The following is a 13,954-nucleotide window of genomic DNA, read 5'->3' as shown; positions in this document are numbered from 1 at the left end:
TTTATTTTCATACTTAAACGAAAGACGTAAAAATGTTCATTATTTTTAATGACAGAGATAGAGATTAGTAGTGGGCTCTCTCTCTCAGCAACCTGAAGTGGCTGTCAAAGTTGCTTCATAGGCAAAGCCATTAACTTGATAATCCAAAATTGAGAATTAACAGCCTACAGCTATTAACTTGAATTTAAGTATACATTTTCTTAAATGCTCATATTCACATTTTTGAGAGAGAATGGAAAAAAGAGAATGGAAAAGGAGGGCAGAAAGGGAGAAACCTACAGCATAAGCAGAAAAAATGCTGTGCAAAAATGCTGTGTAGCCTATGCAAAAATCAAACTTGACTGATAGCTGCCGACAGAGCATGAGGAACTGAATCTTACAATGCAATCAGTTACAATGCAATCAGGATGAAATGGTGAAAGATCCTTTTTCTGCAACATGAAATAGTCATTGGATCCCTGCCATTAACTACCTTGCCAGTAGCAACCTCCTCTCCCAAAGTTATCAATTAATTTCAAAGAATGCAATGGGGTCCCATTTTAAGAAAGGAGAAGCACTGTGCAAACCATCTTTGGAAAGCAGGGCACTTTCTTCTCCTGCAGGGTTTTGGAGAGGTTAAGAAGTGTGAACCCCTCTTGCAATTCACCACCTCCCTAGCTACTCCACATAAACTAAGGAAAGGGGGAAAGGCAGAAGATACTCGTTCTACTTCTTGCATTCTCAGCACCCTAACAGAAGATGAAATGATATCCTGCTTCTGTCCCAAGTCTTCTGGCCTACACAGGTTAGTTTAGAGAAGAAGCCAGGTGTAAATGGTAGCTGAAGAACAGCTTTACTGTAAGCCTCGTTCTATGCCCAATAAGTGTGGGGCACTGTTGCCTGGCAGTGCTGGGGCCCATAGATTGCAGCAAAATACTGGTCAAGGTTTTGCTCAGTATCTGGCCCGTGCAATGGGCTCATGGGAAAAGGCTATCCCATGAGACCTTGCAAAAGGGAGGGGAAGCCTATATAAGGCTGCTTCCTTGAGAAAGATCAACATAGTACAGATGGTCCCCAATAAGGGGCCTGAGGGGAATATTGGCCATGGCACTCCCAAGTTTGGGTTCAGTATCTGCCTGGTTGCAATCTGTGCCCTGGTTGCCCAGTGAGACCTTGCTTGCTTGGCTTGCACAACAGAGAGGTCCAACACTGGCCGACTTCCATGGAATGTGTTTGGGGCAGTCCAAACCTAGTATACCCCTTCCATCAACATGGGGTGTGTAGAAGGGTGAACTGATCCTGGCCTCAATGCCATTAAAATATCATAGATAATATTTGCAGGGGAAGAAGATGGAAGTGAAATGCCATAGAACTGACTTTGGCAATATAAATTACATAGGGGCATGTTCAAAGGAAGCACCACTTTCATATATTTCATGCTCTGTTTCATTAACAATGGCAAATACTAATATGGAAAATCACGATTCTGAGAAATAATTAACTTCATTCTGAATATAAAAATGGCAACTGAATGGCTCCCTTTTTAGACAATTCATTGTTCCTCCCTCCCTCACCTCTTTGGAGGAGGCAGCCAGAGATTGTGTGAAAGGAGGATTTTATGTGCACACCTCTTTTTGACAGCTGCTTCACAGTTTATGAGGCAGCCTAGGTACACAGGTGTTCAGCTGCAGTTTCTCACAACACACAAAGTGTCAAAGAAAGAAACATTTCCCTAAACACCCAGAGGCTCAAGCTAGGGAGCATGCCTATTGTATTCTCCTTCACACTTGATGCATTTCTGTTACCTGAACCACATTTAGCAACCCTGAGTGAGGCTGAAGACAAATAATGCTGTACTTTGATGATATACCAGCTTTAAGGTTCTTGCAGCAATGAAGAGGATAGTCTATCTACAGCAGGAATGTGAACGTCAGTCCTGGGGGCTAAATTCAGCTCTCCTGGTCTCCCTAACTGGACCTTTTGACTCTCCCCAGGCCACCTAGCCTCCCAAGCCACACAGTCTTGCCATCCCTGCTTTGTAATTTCTTTAAGTGCTTTTGCCCAGCTGGAATGTATCCTAGAATCATAGAATTGTAGTGTTGGGAGGTATCCCAAGGGTCATCTAGTCCAACCCCCTGTAATGCAGGAAACTCCCCTAAAGCTTCCATGACGGATGGCCATCCAACCTCTACTTAGAAAATATAAGGAAGGAGAGTCCTGTCTCTTGCTTGTTTGGACTGAGGTGAGAGAGGGGTAAAATAATACTATTGTAGTAACAACACTGACAAGCAATGTCTTTCCTTCTCAGGTGATCATATCAGAGTCAAAGCGGATTTTATAATGCCATAAGTTTTACTATATGAAATTATTTTATTTGTCACCTTTGTATCTTTCCTTTTATCCAAGGAGCCCAAGGCAGTATACATCCCACTGCCTCCAAGCAAGCTTGCGGAGGACGTTTAAGCTGAGATGCAGTGACTAACCGAAGTAACTGAGTAAGCTCCAAGGCTGAATGGGGATCTTTCCACTCCTAGTCTAACACTAGTAAACTTCTACATGCATGGTAAGAGCTTCTCTCAATGTTTGCTACTGTGCAGCTGAGTGGATAGTAGTTTTCAAAGTACATTAACCTCAGCTCTTAATGCTTCAGCACTGAATTATATTGTAACAGAATCCGTCCTGAAGAAATAATTCACAAACAACCAAGTTCCTCATGGCAAACTTCTTTTTAATGCATGTCAGATTCATCTATGTGCATTTGGATTGAAAAGTGCAAGGATGACTCAGATTCTGTTTTTAAAACTCTTGCTTTGGCCACTCTTCCTTCTCGGTGCTACGTAGGACACCCAATTTTGTGAAGCAAATGCCCACTGCACACTTTGGTTGGGATTAGGAACCTGGAAAGAAACTGGGATTCTTAAAAGAGAGAAAACGAAGGAAAAGTAGCTGCTTATAACACATTTGGGTCACTGGCTGAATTATCACCATAAAAGGTAAACTAAGGTCTCTGCTTTCCACCTCAATGAAAGGAAATGATTCGTCTTCTGAATGGCTCAATCTCCTCATCCATCTTTAAACTCATTCTGTCTAAAATCTTAAATGTAAATGTTACTTTCAATTCTGACACTTTTGGCCACTTTAATAAGATAAACTTTCTTTTCAGTACATATTAACACTGCCTTTATGCAAATAGATGATATCAAAAGCATGTAAACAGCTACATTTACAGATGCATTACAGGAGATGGTATTTGAAATAATTTCATATTAATGGACAGATGAGCATTTTTGAGCTACCAACAAGTTACACTGGTTGTGCAGGGCAAGGTTGATTGGAACATTCATAACATTGTTTTCAAAATATTGTATAACCCACTCATCAAGAGAAAGCTAGTTTTAAGGTATCAGGTATACAAATCTGATAATGCAATTAAGAACAGCACAAAACAGATTCTGGCAAAGCAAGTTTCCGTGCTATTCATTCTTTTCCTACCCAACAGGGGAATGAAATGTGTTTCCTGGACTTTATACCCTGCTCTGTTTGCCAGCAAAGGAAGGTGGTACAGAATGATCTCTTCCTGTGCGCACTGGGGTGCTTCATTGGTCAACCAGCTGATTAATTAACAGCACTGATGGACTTCCAGAGACGAGTTAATTTTCAGCCAGAAAAGTATTGGCCATATTCAATGAGCCTGTTTTTATTTCAAATTCACTGCATGGTTATGCTTGCATGTAGGGACTCCCTACATGCAAGCATAACCATGCAGTAAATTCGATTCCACTTACACGATAATGTAGCAATTGTACAAATAAGAAGTTTTGTATGTGTTTATTGTTGTCTTGCTTGCTTTTGTAATGTCTGTAAAGCACACTAAAACCATTAATGAAAAGAGTACATAAATGTGTTAAGTGAAATAAACAATGCCACATATAAAAACTAAGCTAGTGATTAGATTTGTAGTTTACAAGGGCTGCCAGCTTTGAAAAAAAGTTTGGGAAATTAGGGATTCATGGCATGGCACACAGGAAAGAGAGAAAGTTCTTGGGAAAAGGAGCCAGCTGGCCCATTTAAAGTTATCTCCATTGTTGTTTGAGACATCAAGAGAGAATGCTTACTGTGGAACTCAAACTCATTCCTGTTTGCCTGCCTGAAGAAAAGTAGAGGCAGCACTCTGAACTAGGATGAGAATCAAGAGTAAACAAAACAGTTTATTTAAACTTCTTAAACATGAACACTTTTTATAGGGAAGTTGGGTACAATTGTATTTTCCTACACCTTTATTTATTGCATAAGAAATGTACCTATTTGTTATTTTATGTATTACATTTGTATCCCATTCTTGCTTCAAGGATTTCAGACTGGCATGCATGGTCTTCCCCATCTAATTTATCCTTAATGGATAAATTTATATATTATTATATATTATTATATTATTATTCAGGATAAATTTATCCTGAATGGCAGTTTAAGGTGAGAAATAAGATAGCAGCTTCATATGAGCTTCATTTCTGAGCACATGTCACTGCAAACATTTCCCCCCAGTTAACGTTTTAATTATTTTCGAACCCAAATATTTATCGCCCCACACCTCACCTTAAGAAATCTCATTTGTTCACCTCTCAGACCACATTGTGGAAAAATACAGCCCTCATTTCCTCACTAGTACTTCCACTGCAATTCCAAATGCTGGACTGACTGCTGTTTGACAACATCTCTACCAGTACCTTATGCCCGTACCCAGCAATATATTGTTCTCTTTCATGTTCCTAGCATTTTGACATGTACAGTGCTACCTCGGTTTAAGAACAGTCCTGTTTACAATCGATTCAGTTTACGAACTCTGCAAAACCAGAAGTAGTGTCCTGGTTTGAGAATTTTGCCTTGGTCTAAGAACGGAATCCAAATGGTGGAAGGGCACTGGTGGCGGAAGGCCTCATTAGGGAAAGCACAGCTCAGTTGAAGAACGGACTTCCGGAATGGCTTAAGTTCGTAAACTGAGGTACCACTGTATTATGAACGCTTATTTAGTTTTTGAAATGTGCAAGAAAACCACCAAACCCCATACCCAAACCTGCCAAATAATAGTGAGACTACCTCATTCATTGTTTCAAGTTCTAGGCATGCCCTGGTTCAGGGAGGAACAAGATATGGCAAGGAATTTTCTCCACTAAGAAAAGATAGATAAAATTTCATTCTGTGTGATATACTGCCAAGAAGCAAATATAAAATAAGGAATTATTGTGAGAATAACCACATTATAAAAAGAAGCAAAATATTTAAAACCTATAAAATCTATGACCTCAATCCTAGACAGTTAAATGGCAGAAGCTTCCAAACAGTGAAAAAAATTATACTATATATGGCATGGAACTCACAATATAAACATTATTAATTAAGTGCAAGACTGCCTTAGCAGAATGTGGCTACTTGATTTGATGGATGATTATCTTAAACACAGTTATGATTACTAGCCCATGAGGGAAAGGATACTTGAAAACAAGTCTTACAAAACAAGGATACTTGAAAATAAGCCTTTTCTGCTTTCAGCTGGCTCATAAGAACAGCTGGTCAAAAAAATATCCCATACATATAACTTTGCTGCAATATTTTGAGGCACTTTTTGTATTCTAAGCTCATGCATTCAAAAAAACATGCTTGTTAAAATCTGTCACATTTTACAGTGCCAATGATCTCTGTACAGTATTTCCTTTTCAGCTCTCCATAAGTTACAAAGCTATCTTAGAACAAAGATATGAAGAAATTTGAAAAGAAATGAGTTTGTCTGTTATAACAGCATTTATAAATTTGCGTTTTTCAAGGTTATAGCAAAACAGTAGTGTCAGAAATATCACAGTGGGGGGACTGGCCAATCAGAAAGGCATCAAGCATTGACAACTTTCCATTCTCAGGTATATGCAGAAAAAAGGGTCATAGGCTGATTGTTATGGATATTGTATGCAAGTTCCCATTTACAGCAAGTAACTGCAATAAAACACAACAGCGGTGTCATCAGCTGAACTTCCTATACCTAGTATACTCCAGATGTTTTCAACTGCAACTCCCAACAGTCCCAGCTAGAATGGCTAATGGTCAGAGATGATGGGAATTATGATCCAAAACATACAGAGGTCACCAGCTTGGACTAGATATCCCCGGAGCCCCAGCCTAAGACTGTAGCATTTGACTCATCATACTCCATTTCTTGAAAACCCAGTTTTAAATCCCTTCATAAAACAACTGTAATTTACTAAATCCTTCACCAACAAAGAAAGATGATTCAGCTGAAACTTTATGCTTTGTGTAGTCAGAACTTCATCCTTCATGTGTTTATTGTTCTAGATATTTATCGGGCAGTACAGATGCTATCTTATAGTAAAATGCAAGTTCATACTATTTTTAAACATAGCAATGAACTATAAACATGGTCCTAAAACAATTTCCAAAAGTCAGGAATTGCCCCACATTGTTTTATACGAAGAGTAAGGAAAGAGAAGAAGCCCACTTCTTCTATAAAACTCACTTTACACAACAACAACAACCCTACATTGTTCAAGGGTGAAACAATTATGAAACCTGTTCCTACATCCCACTGTTTCATCACTCAAGCCTGCACACTCTTAAGGTAACTCTCGGTAGAAAGAAAAAGCTGAGGGAAAGATGCACAAAACTCTGTGTTAGATTGGATTTGGACCTTAGAGATTCAACTCCCATGTCCTATCATCATCAGTGCACAGTCTACACCAGAGCATTATCCGAACAGAAACATCTCTGATACAACACAGAAAGGGTAACTATAAGCTAAACCATTAGTGATATATTTTGTTCTAATCATTTGACAGTAGCTGCTTCAAATACAGCAGTGTTATTGATGTAAAACAGCCTTCTCCTACTCAATGACCTCCCAAGCTGCACTGGCTAGCATGGTCTGGGATGAAGGGAGCTGAAGTCCCACAAAGGCACCATGCTGGGAAAAGCTTTTGTAAAAAGTGAAACATGAAAAACAAATAATGAACCAATGGTGAAACATGTAGCCCCTTATTGTAAGTCTACCAAGTAACTATAATTCAATAACCTTGCCAGGTCTGGCAGATATTGTTCAAGTTCATGCACTTTGAGATCAACATAGCGGATGTGTGTCTTTTCTTCTTCTGCAAGACTAGCAATAGCAGGTGTAAGCTGACTACCTACTTCATGGAAAGTACAGTTGAAATGTGTTCATAACCGAAATGTAAATATGTGAATGCATTCTAGCAGGCACGGAATTTATCACCATAGAGATAATGCATGACTTCCCTACTGAAATAGAGTTATTGGTTATCTCCATGTCCAAAGATGAAAGTTCTCATTTCTGATTATGTTCTTCTCTTGGGCAACATGCTAAAGGCAGCAACTCGCTAAATCAATAGTGACCTAAACAGCTGGTATCAATGAACAGTATGATATCTGATGTATCTTCTATCTGATGACATGAACTGATTGAACATGGAACTGCAGTGATTTAAATAAAACAGTGATGTTTAAGTTAATGATATTATGTAATATGTTCTGGTTCTATTTTCTTTGGGGGGAGCAACTCAGTAAAATCTGTCTTAATAAATCCTATTGTAATTTAGTGTAAGTGGAGCACATTTGATTAAAAGATAACTCTATTTTGTCAACAAAAGTGTGTGTTTGATATTCTCAGAGCAGAAAAGAGAACACCCTCTGGTTTTCTCTGGCAAAATTCCCAGAATCTGTACACTAAAATGGAAAACCCCAATGCCACTAATAGTTAAGTAAAGCAACTTACCATCATAGAAGAAAAGGCCATATAAGTGTGAAATTAACATTTTTTTGCTGAGGAATCCATCCAAGTTGCAGAATTTTGCCAAAAAGTCAGGGAAGCATAGCTGTTGCAAGAGACCATCCAAAGTTCAAAAACAATGTTCAGAACGGAACAGATTTGTCAAGGTCATAGAATAGGTTGCTTTCTTTGAATCATTGTCTCCACTGCTGCTAGACCTACAAAAAAAGAAACAGAAATTTGGACTATTATTTTCAGTTTCACAGCAATGCAATAAATGTCAATGTTGGACTATTGCTACTGTCCTTAGTAGTAACTGAGATTATTAGGGGAAATAGGTAAAGCAACTCCTTATCTAGCTTTGATTCTACTCAAAGTTCCCCTGGCCCATTGGATCCCATATTTGGAAGTAATTTTCTGGAACAGCTTATAATATTCAACTAAGACATATTTTCTTTGGGGGTAGTATGTTTGTAATTTGATCCATCAGAATGGCAATTATGTGAAATGTGCATATAGGTACCTGCATGCATAGTGAGAAGTCTTCTCAGCAAACTGGGACAACATTCTCCAGAGCTTACTACATTGTAGTAACATCCAGCAAATGCACCCCACACCTCATATTCTCTTCTCTCCCGATGTGTTCACTAAACATACTGTATATAAAACCAAACATATTCTCTTCAACATCAGAGTGTTCTAGCAAACCAAATATCATTTTCTAAATGAATTAAATAATTTCAGACTTTGAAAATCTGAGTACAGTGGTACCTCGGGTTAAGTACTTAATTCGTTCTGGAGGTCCATTCTTAACCTGAAACTGTTATTAACCTGAAGCACCACTTTAACTAATGGGGCCTCCTGCTGCCGCCGCGCCGCCGGAGCACGGTTTTTGTTTTCATCCTGAAGCAAAGTTCTTAACCCGAGGTACTATTTCTGGGTTAGCGGAATCTGTAACCTGAAGTGTATGTAACCCAAGGTACCACTGTAATGCCATCAGATTTCAATGGGCAGCACTGAATGAAGGTCATTTTTTCTGCATACCTTTCAGCCACTTAAACTTTCATAAGAAAAAGTATTTTATAATAATGACTAGGAGGACAGACAATAATCCATTCCTTAGCTTAACTTGTCAGAAATGATTTAGTAAAACAACTAAAGAACAGTATGAGAAGTATTTAATATCTGTGTTGGACACCACCGTTATTTTCTTTCAGTTTCATTGTTCCATGCTCAGTACATTTTAACAGATCATGCTTAATCAATATGTCCTAATATGGTTCAAACCACTAAGCAAAAGACATATGTTCTCAGTTTGTTTTCATATTTCCTTACATTCTCTCATTAGTAGCCTCTCACTAGCGTTCTTCAATATAGCGAAAAAGTATTCATACAATGGGTAACAATGATATTACTCATTCCAATACCTCTAACCTTTCTCAATTAAATAAAAACTTCAGTACAATTAAGCATAACAAAATTAGATCTCTAAACCTTCACTTTTGCATGCTTAAAAAACACACATTGCTTGTTTTCAAGCATAGATATTGCATTGCTACAGCTTTGTTCAAAATGCTTTCTGGGAAAAGAAGTTGTGGCACCCCTCAAAGTGAAGTTTTGCCCTCAGGAGATGTAGCCCCAGAGGAGTCGCCCAGTGATGAAAAGGTTGTCTAAGCTCTTATAGTAACAGCCCCACCCAGTATGATCTGAAGTAAGAGTATATTAGGGCTCTGAGGAACCTCAAGGGGATAGGAGTGGGAGAGGGAAGGGCGGATAAACATAGAGTGAATATAACATTCTGCTTTAGTCCTACTTTATAGTTTTTTATTAAAACATTTTTAAATAGACTTTTATGTCACCTTTCAAGACAGTGTTCAAAATATATAACATCAAAAATTAAAAATGTAATACAACTAGGATGCAGCTAATAAAGCTTGGCAGGATTACAAACCACAGCCAACTCAACAAAAGCCTGAGAGTACAATTATATTTTTAATAAGCACCAAAATACCAATAATGCTGGTGTTCGTCTAAGCTCAGAGGGAAGGTGGTTCCACAACATTGTTTTGTTATGAGGCTGGCTCTATGTTTTTAATGTATTTATATTGTGTATCAATCCATTCATGCTTATTGTACACTACTGTAGAATGTTTGGATGAAGGCCCATAATATGTAATATGTAAGGACCATAATACGTAATATGCAGAAATACGTAAATAAATAATGTGGATCAACTAATCAACATTCAATTTCCATAAAACTTTCCACTTAGGTCAATGGAAGCCATTGAGTCAACAGTGTGATGCAGCAGCAAAAAAAGCTGATGCTATTCAAGGCTGCATCAACAAAAGTATAGTGTCCAGATCAAAGGAAGTAATAGTAGCACTCTATTCTGCCTTGGTCAGACCACACCTGGAATACTGTGTCCAATTCTGGGAACCACAATTTAAGAAGGATATTGACAAGCTGGAACGTGTGCAGAGGAAGGCAACCAAGATGATCAAGCCTTATGAGAAATGGTTGAAGGAGCTGGGTATGTTTAGCCTGGAAAAGAGGAGACTGAGAGGAGATATGAAAGCCATCTTAAATATCTCAAGGGCTGTCACATGGAAGAGGGAACAATCTTGTTTTCTCCTGTAGGATTTGAACCAATGGCTTCAAGTTACAAAAAAGGAGATTCCAACTAAACATACAGAAAAACTTTATGATAGTAAGAGCTGTTTGACAGCGGAACAGTCTTCCTCGGGAGGTTGTGGAACCCCCTGCAGGTTTTTAAGCAGAGGCTGGGTGGCCATCTGTCACGGATGCTTTAGCTGAGATTCCTGCACTGCAGTGGGTTGGATTAGATAACACATGGGTCCCTTCCAACTCTGCAATTCGATTATTCTATAATAATCAGAAGAAGGAGAGGGTGAATGAGAACTGAGAGGAACACTGTGACATTTTGGGCTACCGATTCTGTATGAATTTAGAAAAAACGCACTATAAGGTTTTATGGTTAAGCAAAGGAATTTACTCCCAGAAGTAAAGGTGGCCACCAATTTGGATGGCTATAAAAAGAGGATTAGACTATCAATGGCTACCAGCCACAATGGTTGTGTTTTGCCTCCCTGCTAGAACAAGTAAATTCTTATTTCATTCACCTAAGTAAAATGTGTGCTTGGTTAGGTTATTTCAGTTAGTTTTCTTTTATATCCACATATTTTCTGTTCAATTTTATTCTAAAACTTCCAAGTCAACTATTTTTGACAATGGAATAACGATTTTATAGAAAAATAACCATTTTCAGGATACAGAGATAATTTCTATGTAGCACAGCTAATTACACTTCCTTTCTTTCTCTCTTGCTTGTCAGGCTTTTTTTTTTTTTAAAGTAATTTCAATATGTTTTATGATCCAAAGTAATTTGATTAGAAAACCGGGGCAATTATAAGTTTCTCATATTTTCAAAAGCTGCAGCAATTCAAGCAGCAGTAAGACTCAGTCGCAAGCACTTGCACTTATAAAGGCAAAAATATTCAGTACGTTAACCCAGCTATTCCCAACCTGTGTGCCTAAAAGGCTGGGGGTGGAGGTGGGGGGTGAGGGTAAAGGCCCGGCTGCCTGAAGGTATCCTATGCACGTTTAGCCCAATAGTGACCAATGCTCCTCCTCAGTCCAAGCCTTCCAAATAGCAGGAAGGACGAGTGGGAGCTGAGTTGGCCCTGTATAATATATGGACCTTCAGATACCTTGGCCATACAAATACCAAACAATGGCCAGTCTTTCTCCCAACACTGGACCTGAGGAGGTGGCAGGGATTGCTGGTAGATGACACAGACCACCTCTGAGGTTTCAAAGTTGGGAGGAAATCTCAGCATGCTCACCAGTGGGCAGGGTCACATGACAAATTAGTTTGTTGAAGTGTACTGAAAATGCCTGACTAGAAGCATTCAGCAAAACATTGAATCGTAGAATTGTAGAGTTGGAAGGGTCCTCTAGTCCAACCCCCTGCAATGCAGGAATCTCAACTAAAACATCCATGACGGATGGCCGTTCAAACTCTGCTTTAAAACCTCCAATGAAAGAGTCCACCATCTTCTGAGGAAGTCCATTCCACTGTTGAACAGCTCTTACGATCAGAAAGTTATTCCTGGTGTTTGGTTGGAATCTCCTTCTTTGTCTTACTACCAAGTAGCTTAGTTCAACTGGAACCATGCATATGTGGTATGGTCACATCAGGCAGAAGTCACAGGAAGCAGGGTCACATCATGTAAAGTCAGGGTTAGAAGCATTTATTTTGATTTCATCCAGATTCAGGCAGATTTTATCGGGATCTCAGAAGGCTCTCGGACAGCTCCACTGGCGGTTGTTCTCTCCTTACTGTCAGTAATAAAGAGGTGTTGCCTCAGTGAAGAGACTTAGGAAGGGAGGAAACACCTGTTCTGCAATTGACCCCACTTCCTCCAAAGAGCTGGCCATGCTCTTTAAAGGATGCTTGTCTAGTTCTGTAACTGTGGTTTTCAAAAGGCTGAAGAAATAAGAGATGCTACTAGTGATTCCTTCCTGAAGTCTGGGGTGACGCGCAGTGTAAATTAATAATGCAGAGTCTTCTTCGGTAAAAGAATAAAGACTTTACTGATTTAAAATAAACTTGTTTGTAAATAACAGCGTAATGAACAGAAGATTAAACTAGCTTCAGAGCTATATGACATGGGGATGGTGGAACATCTATGATCTAAGACTGGGAGAAGATGCTAAATGGGGAAGCTTGTGTCTCTTCTTCATTTGAGTCTTCCTTGGGGCAGCATATGGGTCTATGGTTGGTGGTCAGTACATTGGCTGACATATCCAAATATGCCTAATTGCACAAAATCCAATGTGCACAGCCCAAAATAGGGTGCAGTGCATACCATACTGGAAGAAAAATGAATCTGATAAGTGCCTACAAGCATTGAATTCTACACATGTAGAGCATCCAGGACTAACTGAGCAAAATGAATGGAATATTTTTGCCTTTACGCAATAAGTGTTTGCAACGGAGTCTTACTTCTCCTTGAACGACCCTAACTTTTGAAAATTTGAGAAACTTATAATTACCATGGTTTTTTTTTGATAAAATTACTTTGGATCTTAAAACATCTTAAAGCTACTTTTAAAAACCTGACAGCAAGAGAATAAGAAGGGAAATGTAATTAGCTGTGCCACATAGAAATTATCTCCATATCCTGGAAATAGTTATTTTTCTATAAAGTTCCTGAAAAATTGTCAAATATATTTTATAAAATGTAACATAAAATACATGGATTATATTAAAGGGTGGTAAATATAAGGATCCAACTACATGCACATTCAACTTTGGTAAAATAAAGTGCATTTTATTTCTCAGAAACAACAGCAGCCTAGTGGTGCATGCTCATTTGACTTATACTGCTGGTAAGCAAACTACCACACTTGACCTCTTATGTTTTAAAGCAGGGGCCAAATTGAGCTTTTTAGGCCTCTCTATAGCTGTTGGGACTCTCTGCAGGGAACACCACAAGAGTGGCTAGAGGAGCCACATCCTTTCTTCCCAGACCCCACCTCTCACTGGTCCTGCCCCATCCCCTTCTTGAGTGCTGTTGCCTACGTGGAGGTGTCCCTGACATGGGAAATGGCCTGAATGTAAAGACATGGGTGCAGGAACCTTTATATGGCTGGAATGCAGCCTACTGTCATGAATACTGTATGCCAGTTCCGAGTGTAATTTTACAGCCGGCTGCAGAATGCAATCAGGAACAGAGAGACTTGGCTTATACTCCGGCAGAGGAGAATCCACAGCCGCCAGCATCGACTCCCCCGATCTTGGACGGCCAGCTGCTAAGGGAGTAACTGAGAGCAGGCTGGAACAGAGCCAAAGCTCTCCGGAAGCCCAAACAGGTGCAAAAAGCCACAGAGACAGCCTTTTGGAACAGGAAGGGGATGTAGCTGACCCAATAAGTCCAAGGCATAGGCAAATAGGATGGCTGCTAGACAGGAAGCAAAATAAGAGACGTAAGGGTTGAAAGTTCAATATCTTCTGTCGTCACAGGAAGGACTCTTCAGAAGGGTCAACTTGAGAGATTATGCCGGCAGCTTGGCTAGAACCGTCCAGAGTTAATTGTTTGTTTTTGCAATAAATCCCCCTTTTTAATTACATACGCTTACTGTGCTATCAAGCTGGGAACCTGGACT

General features: G+C 39.3%; 1 protein-coding gene across 5 annotated transcripts in view; it reads right to left on the bottom strand.

The window, feature by feature from the left end:
• Window positions 1-13,954, bottom strand: part of CHRM3 (cholinergic receptor muscarinic 3) — a 242,153-nt gene that overhangs the window by 184,159 nt on the left and 44,040 nt on the right. For all 5 annotated transcript variants that reach the window (XM_083606048.1, XM_083606050.1, XM_083606049.1 and 2 more), the window contains exon 2: window positions 7,769-7,980. The gene's annotated coding sequence lies outside the window, so the exon portion shown is untranslated. The remainder of the gene's footprint in view (window positions 1-7,768; window positions 7,981-13,954) is intronic.

This window comes from Podarcis filfolensis (assembly GCF_964270895.1).
Source record: "Podarcis filfolensis genome assembly, chromosome: 3".
Lineage (NCBI taxonomy): Eukaryota > Metazoa > Chordata > Lepidosauria > Squamata > Lacertidae > Podarcis > Podarcis filfolensis.
This window is presented reverse-complemented; position numbering and strand designations above follow the sequence as displayed.